Source organism: Felis catus, chromosome B2 (genome assembly GCF_018350175.1).
Source record: "Felis catus isolate Fca126 chromosome B2, F.catus_Fca126_mat1.0, whole genome shotgun sequence".
NCBI lineage: Eukaryota > Metazoa > Chordata > Mammalia > Carnivora > Felidae > Felis > Felis catus.
In genome coordinates, this window is record NC_058372.1 from 140,739,557 (window position 1) to 140,746,843 (window position 7,287).

General features: G+C 42.0%; 1 non-coding gene across 1 annotated transcript; it reads left to right on the forward strand.

The window, feature by feature from the left end:
- Positions 1-4,944: 4,944 nt before the first annotated feature.
- Positions 4,945-5,017, forward strand: TRNAK-CUU. The gene has a single exon. It is a non-coding gene; the product is annotated as a tRNA-Lys (tRNA).
- Positions 5,018-7,287: the final 2,270 nt, after the last annotated feature.

Consider the following 7,287-nt stretch of genomic DNA (forward strand, 5'->3'; position numbering starts at 1 on the left):
CCCGCGTCGGGCTCTGTGCTGACAGCTCGGAGCCTGGAGCCTGCTTCAGATTCTGTGTCTCCCTCTCTCTCTGCCCCAACCCACTCACAATCTGTCTCTGTCTCTCTCGAAAATAAATAAACATTAAACATTTTTATTAAAAAAAATTGAAATGTAAAAGAAAACATGCAAATATCCAGAAAAATTTGTATTGATTTTGCATTTATATTGCTAAACTCTCTCCTCAATGCTAATAATTTCTGTGTGGATAATTTTGGGTTCTCTACATAAAAAAAAAAAAAAAAACATACAACATGCAGATTGTAACAGTATTTTTCTTCGGCCATTATCTCTTTGCATGTCTCTACAAATTTCTTTCTGGAATGTGGCTTAGAAGTATAAGAACTTGTTAGGAAATGACAGATGTTGGTGAGAATGTGGAGAAAGGGGAACCCTCGTACACCATTGGTGGGAATGCAAACTGGTGCAGCCACTCTGGAAAACAGTATGGAGATTCCTCAAAAATTTAAAAATAGAACTACCCTGTGACTCTGCAATTGTACTCCTGGGTATTTAACCAAAGGACACAAAAATAGGGATTTGAAGGGGTACATGCATCCCAATGTTTATGGCAGCAGCATCAACAATAGCCAAACTATGGAAAGAGCCCAAATGTCCACTGACTGATAAATAGATAAAGAAGATGTGGCGTGTGTGTGACACAGATACAAATACTCACACGATGGAATATTACTCAGCCATCAAGAAGAATGAAATCTTGCCATTTGCAATGACATGGATGGAGCTAGAGTGTATTATGCTAAGCCAAATAAGTCAGTCAGAGAAAGACAAATACCATATGATTTCACTCATATGGGGAATTTAAGAAACAAAACAGATGAACATAAGGGAAAGGGGGAAAAAGAGAGAGGGGAAACAAACCACAAGAGACTCTTTAACGTTAGAGAACAAACTGAGGGTTGATGGAGGGATGTGGGTGGGGGACAGGCTAGATGGGTGATGGGTATTAAGGAGGGCACTTGTTGGGATGAGCATTGGGTGTTATATGTAAGTGACGAATCACTAAATGCTCCTCCTGAAATGTCACACTATATGTTAATTAACTAGAATTTAAATAAAATTTTGACAAAAAAAGAAGTATATATTAGTACTTCTCATTCTGTCTTCCACATCTCATAAATTCTCTTTTATATTTTCATCTTGCTATCTCTGTGCTGCATTACAGGTGGTTTATTCAGATCTGTTTTTCAGTTGACCATCTTACGTGATGATTTATTCACTGAGCTTTTAATGTGAAGAAATAAATCTTTCATTTCCAGGGCTACACTTTGGTCCTGGTTCAAATCTGCTTATTCTCTGTTCATATTGTCCTTTTGTTCCATTACTTCAATTCCTTCTTTTACCTCTTTAATCATTTTACCTTTTAAAAAATGTTTATTTATTTATTTTGAGAGAGAGCATGAACAGGGGAGAGACAGAAAGAGAGGGAGAGGGAAAGAATCCAAAGCAGGCTCCACACTGTTAATGCAGAGTCTGACTCTGGGGCTTGAACTCAGGAATCGTGAGCTCATGACCTGAACTGAAATCGAGTCAGAGGTTCAACCAACTGAACCACCCAGGTGCCCCACCTCTTTAATCATTTTAAACATAGTAATGTTTATAGTCCCTTTCAGAGTGTTCAATTATCTATAGTTCTATGAGTACTAATTTTGCGGATTATTGAGCCTTTTTTTTTTGAGAGAGAGAGAGAGAGAGAGTGAGAGTGAGAGGGAGTGCGTACACCTGCAGGGAAAGGGCAGAGGGAGAGAGACAGAGAGAGAATGCAGAGCCTGATTCAGGGCTCAATCCCATGACCGTGAGATCATGACCTGAGCCAAAATCAAGAGTTGATGCTTAATAGACTTAGCCAGGTGCCCTGATTGTTGAGTCTTTTGATTCATTTTCATTTCCTCACATGGTTTGTAATTTTTTATTGTGAGCTCATCTTAAGCAGTGATGGTCTTTTCTGTGGGAGTCCTGGGTACCCTAGATTAAGGATTTGCCCCCATGATATGGATTTATTTTTGATTATGCAAGAATCCCAGAGTTTTCACAGGCCTTGAGCAAATTTTTTTTCTTGCCCAACATTTTGTTAGCGTGTCAGTTGAGAATTCTTGTTCTATAAAACTAGTACAGGGGCGCCTGGGTGGCGCAGTCGGTTAAGCGTCCGACTTCAGCCAGGTCACGATCTCACGGTCCGTGAGTTTGAGCCCCGCGTCGGGCTCTGGGCTGATGGCTCAGAGCCTGGAGCCTGTTTCCGATTCTGTGTCTCCCTCTCTCTCTGCCCCTCCCCCGTTCATGCTCTGTCTCTCTCTGTCCCAAAAATAAATTAAAAAAAAAAAAAAGTTGAAAAAAAAAAAAACTAGTACAAAATTCAATCCTATTAAAAAAAAAAAAAAGGTGGGGATGCATGGGTGGCTCAGTCGGTTAAGTGTCCAACTTCGGCTCAGGTCATGATCTCACATGATCTTGAGCTCGAGCCCCGCATCGGGCTCTCTGCTGTCAGCACAGAGCGCACTTTGGATCCTTTGTCCCTCCTCTCTCTCTATGCCTCTCTCTCTCTCAAAAATAAATAAATGTTAAAAAAAAATTCGATCCTACACTCAGGCTTGGTTTAATTTCTTGGAAGAGATGTTTCTTTTTCCTTCACACCCAATGCCTTGAGGATTACAAGATGCTGTGCTCTTTTTCTTGTTGGAGATCTTGTTAGTGCCATTTTTGTGGACTAAGCAACTTTTCAGGAGCTTTTCCTTAATTCGATATCTTAATTCCAGATATTCATCTGGAGTGGACCCAAGGCCATGCATTTTGTCTCCGTGTGAGGTTTGCTCCACAACCCCCATTCTCTAGGTGCTCGTTCTTCCTGCCCAACCTTATAACTCCAGCTACCCGAAGATTTCCCTTTCTTCCCTGTTGGCTCAGTTATCTACTTTTATTACATTTTTTTTCACGTTTATTTTTGAGAGAGAGGGAGAGGGAGAGAGTCAGTGTGAGTAGGGGGAGGGGCAGAGATACAGAGACACAGAATCCGAAGCAGGCTCCAGGTTCTGAGTCATCAGCATGCAGCCCGATGCGGGGCTCGAACTCACGAACCGTGAGATCATGACCTGAACCAAAGTTGGACGCTTAACTGACTGAGCCACCCCTCAGTTATCTACTTTTAAAAACACACAAGTTATTTGTGTAGCAGTGGTTTATTGTGTTTGTTATATCTTATCCAAAATACCTATGTGTTTATTGCAAGAGAGTGTCACATCAGCCCTTCATGTTGCCAGAACCAGAAGTAGTAGAAGTCGTGATCTACCCAAATTTACATCCACATTTAAATAAATACTCTCCATGGAGTGGGATTACGGGTGATTTTGATTTTCTAGTAAAGCCTTACTTTTTTTTCCTGGACCTCATTCAATGACTATGCAATACATTTAATATCTGAAAATACTATAAAATAATTTTTTTTAATTTTTTTTTGTATTCATTTTTGAGAGAGAGAGAGAGAGACAGAGTATGAGCTGGAGAGGGGCAGAGAGAGGGGGAGACACAGAATCCAAAGAAGGCTTCAGGCTCTGAGCTGTCAGCACAGAGCCTGACGCGGGGCTCGAACTCGCGAACTGTGAGATCGTGACCTGAGCCGAAGTCAGACACTTAACCGACTGAGCCACCCAGGCGCCCCTACTATAAAATAATGTTAATTTTGAAATGAAAAGTGGGTTGTGGTATCATGTTACCATACAGTTCAAAAATAATTTTACTCTTAACTATCTATGTTAACCAGGTGGAGAGGTCACACAAAGCTCTAAAATTATTTTAGGGGTGCCTGAGTGGCTCAGTTGATTGGGCATCCAACTTTGGTTTGGGTCATGATCTCACCATTCATGGGTTTGAGCCCTGCATCAGGCTCTCTGCTGACAGCTCAGAGCCTGGAGCCTGCTTTAGATTCTGTCTCTCTCTCTCTCTCTCTGCCCCTCTCCTGCTCGTGCTCTTTCTCTGTCAAAAATGAATAAATGTTAAAAAAAATTTTTTTTTAATTATTTTACATTTGACTTTAGCATGCATTACAATAAAACATCACCAATTCAGATTAAATGAGGAAAATGAATCTAAATTAGTCTAAAGCTTGAATATTTTTAAAATGATTTTATTTGTAACTAAACTCTACATTCAGCATGGAGCTTGAACTCACAACCCCGAGATCAAGAGTCACATGTTCTCCTGACTGAGTCAGCCAGGTGCCCCTAACGCTAGAATATTTTTAATGCTGTTTTATTTCTTCAAGTAAATGCAATAAATGGAACAACAGATGGTGTCAGGAAAGGTCCTGTGTTCTATAATAAATAAATACTGGTTATTTTATGCTTCTGAATAGGAAGATATTTCCCACTCCTGTCTCTAGTCCTCAATCCTTGTATTTAATAGTTACTATTAAGTTCAGGTATCCTTGAGATTGTTGGACTGATAATTTTTTAAATGTCTACGGTTTCAATTTCCTAATGATATTTATGTATGTCTGTTTCTGGGTATAAGTGGGGGTGTGGGATGTGTCTTGGGGCGTGAGGGTGCGTATGTGTATTTGAGGGAGACTGGTGGGGGCGTGATGTGTCTGTGTCTGATGCTTTTTGGTTCTTTTTTACTCTTTCACTGAATACATTTACTTTTAATCTCGTTCCTATTCAAATGATAATTCATTTTAAATTATTGAGGCTTAAATAATGTTTTTCTCTAAATGATTTGCCAATACGAACGTACTGAAATCTTTTTAATTTGAGGGTTTTTAAAAATCTAAATTATTCTCCACAAATGTCACATAAAAAATCACCCAGTATATTATCTGAACATTTTCCTCGTGGCCCCTTCTTTCTTCAGAAAGCCTTTCCAGTAAATTTTATTGAAGCAAATTCTGGGGATGCCTGGCTGGCTCAGTTGGTAGAGCATACGACTCTTGATCTCAGGGTTGTGGGTTCGAGCCCCACGTTGGGTGTAGAGATTACTTAACAATAAAACCTTTTATTAAACAATAAAAATAAAAATAACTCTGCATAGAAGATTGCCAGTGGAACAAAACGCGGAAGACAATTTCTCCAAATGGACTTTCAATGGAATATAAACATCTTTTATAAATGTTACAAATTTCCAAAGACGTTAGAAATGTCTCCTGGGTGGCTCAGCTGATTAAGCGTCCGACTCAAGATTTCAGCTCAGCTCATGGTCTCACAATCTGTGCTGACAGTGCAGAGCCTCCTTGGAATCCTCACTCCCCCCCCCCCCCCGGCCCTACCCCTCTTGCGCTCTCTCTCAAAATAAATAACTCAAAAAAAATTTTTTTAAAAAGAGAAATGTTTTTTAAAGTTTTACTTATAAAATGAAAGAAGGAAAGAAATGGAGAAAAAAAAAAGAACCTAATAAAGTCTAACCAAATACAAATAATGTTGTGTTTTTTTTTTTTATAAGCCTGGCATTTCCCCTTCCAAATTATTGGTAGTCCTGTGCTGGGAGAAGGAAGGAAATGGCTCCGTCGTTATGACTTAGGTATGCATGGAAGGGCTAACTGCAGCGAACTAGAACAGCCCGGCGGTGTCCAGCCCTGGAATTTGACCCATCTGTTGAGTTGGGCAGAAGCTACAGAACCCAATTCAGCCTGGGAAACCAGGAGAGGTGCGGCACATCTGGTTCCACACAGGCTCTGGAGAGCATGGCCACCGGTCACGGGCCCTCCCTGACATGTGGACCAGCTAGAGACTTTGGATTTTTACAGTCACTCTAGTACTGCTGGTGGGTGCGAGGTGCTAGGTGTCGGGGGTGTTCAGTAAGAAGGGAGCTCACATTTGGCAACCCAGACAGGCAGGCAACATGAAATACCAGTGGATACCAAGGCCAGAGCAGTCAGCCAAGAGTTGTGGGACCAGACCCCAGGGCCAAGCGAGGGTGAAGGATAAAACTGAGCACATGGGAGCCCCCAACTCAGAAGGATAGAATAATAGGCGGGATTCAGTGGCCGAGACCCAATCCCAGGAAAACAAGACGAGCATGTGGTGGGCAAAATGCCGACTGATCTCAGCTCCGAGGCCCAACATCGACCTGGAGGACCAGCAGCAAGGGGGAATTGATGGCCGGTCTAAAGCACCGGGCTGTAGCTCTTCGAATCTACCGTACCCACCGACCCCACCCCCGTGAGCTGATGACTGGTCCTTGAGCCAGAGGGAGCCATGCCCGATGAGGAAGATTAATGCAATTTTTTCAGCTTTAGCTTTACTTATTTTTCTTTAGGTTGTTTTTGTTTTTGTTTTTCGTGACAGAGAGCGACAGAGGGAGCATGTGTGAGCAGGGGAGGGGGAGAGAGAAGGAGAGAGAGAATCCCAAACAGGCTCCATGCTGTCAGCGCAGAGCCCAACACGGGGCTCCATCTCACAAACCATGAGATCGTGACCTGAGCCAAGATCAAGAGTCAGACACTTAATAAGTAGGAGCCACCCAAATGCCCCTACTTATTTTTGGAGGTACATTTTTGATTCAAAAATCAAAACCATATGGACAGGTATACACAGGAATTCCTGTTTCCACGTCATCTCCGTTCTTCTTCTTCTGCCCCCTACAGACGACCACCCCCTACAGACAGGTATCCTTTCAGTGTTTGTTTTCACAAATAGAAACAACTATGTATACATATTCTTACTTGGTTGCTCTAACCCTGCTTGTTATTCAGAAGAAAGCACACAAAAGAAAGTATACACACACCCATATATAGTTTTCTTAACTTCACAATATGTCTTGTAGATTTCTCTACCCCAAAAGATGGAAATCATTGCCCTTTTTTTTTTAATTTTTTTAAAAATCTTTATTTTTGAGAGACAGAGAGAGACAGAGTGAGAGCAGGGGAGGAACAGAGAGAGAGGGAGACACAGAATCCGAAGCAGGCTCCAGGCTCCGAGCAGTCAGCACAGAGCCCAACATGGGGCTCGAACCCACGAACCGTGAGATCATGACCTGAGCTGAAGTTGGACGCTTAACCGAATGAGCCCCCCAGGCACCCCTCGTTGTCCTCTTTTATGGCCGCATGGTACTCTGCTGTGTGGATGCACCGAGTTACTTTGAACAAAGGCCCTATTAGTGCTGAACATTCGGGTTGTTTCTAATCGTTTGCTCTTGGAAACTATGTCACAAGGCCTGATCCTGGACAGATGTACTTTTACAAGGCATCGATAGCATAGACGCTGAGGAGTGCGGTGGCTGGTCAAAGGGTAAGTTCACTGA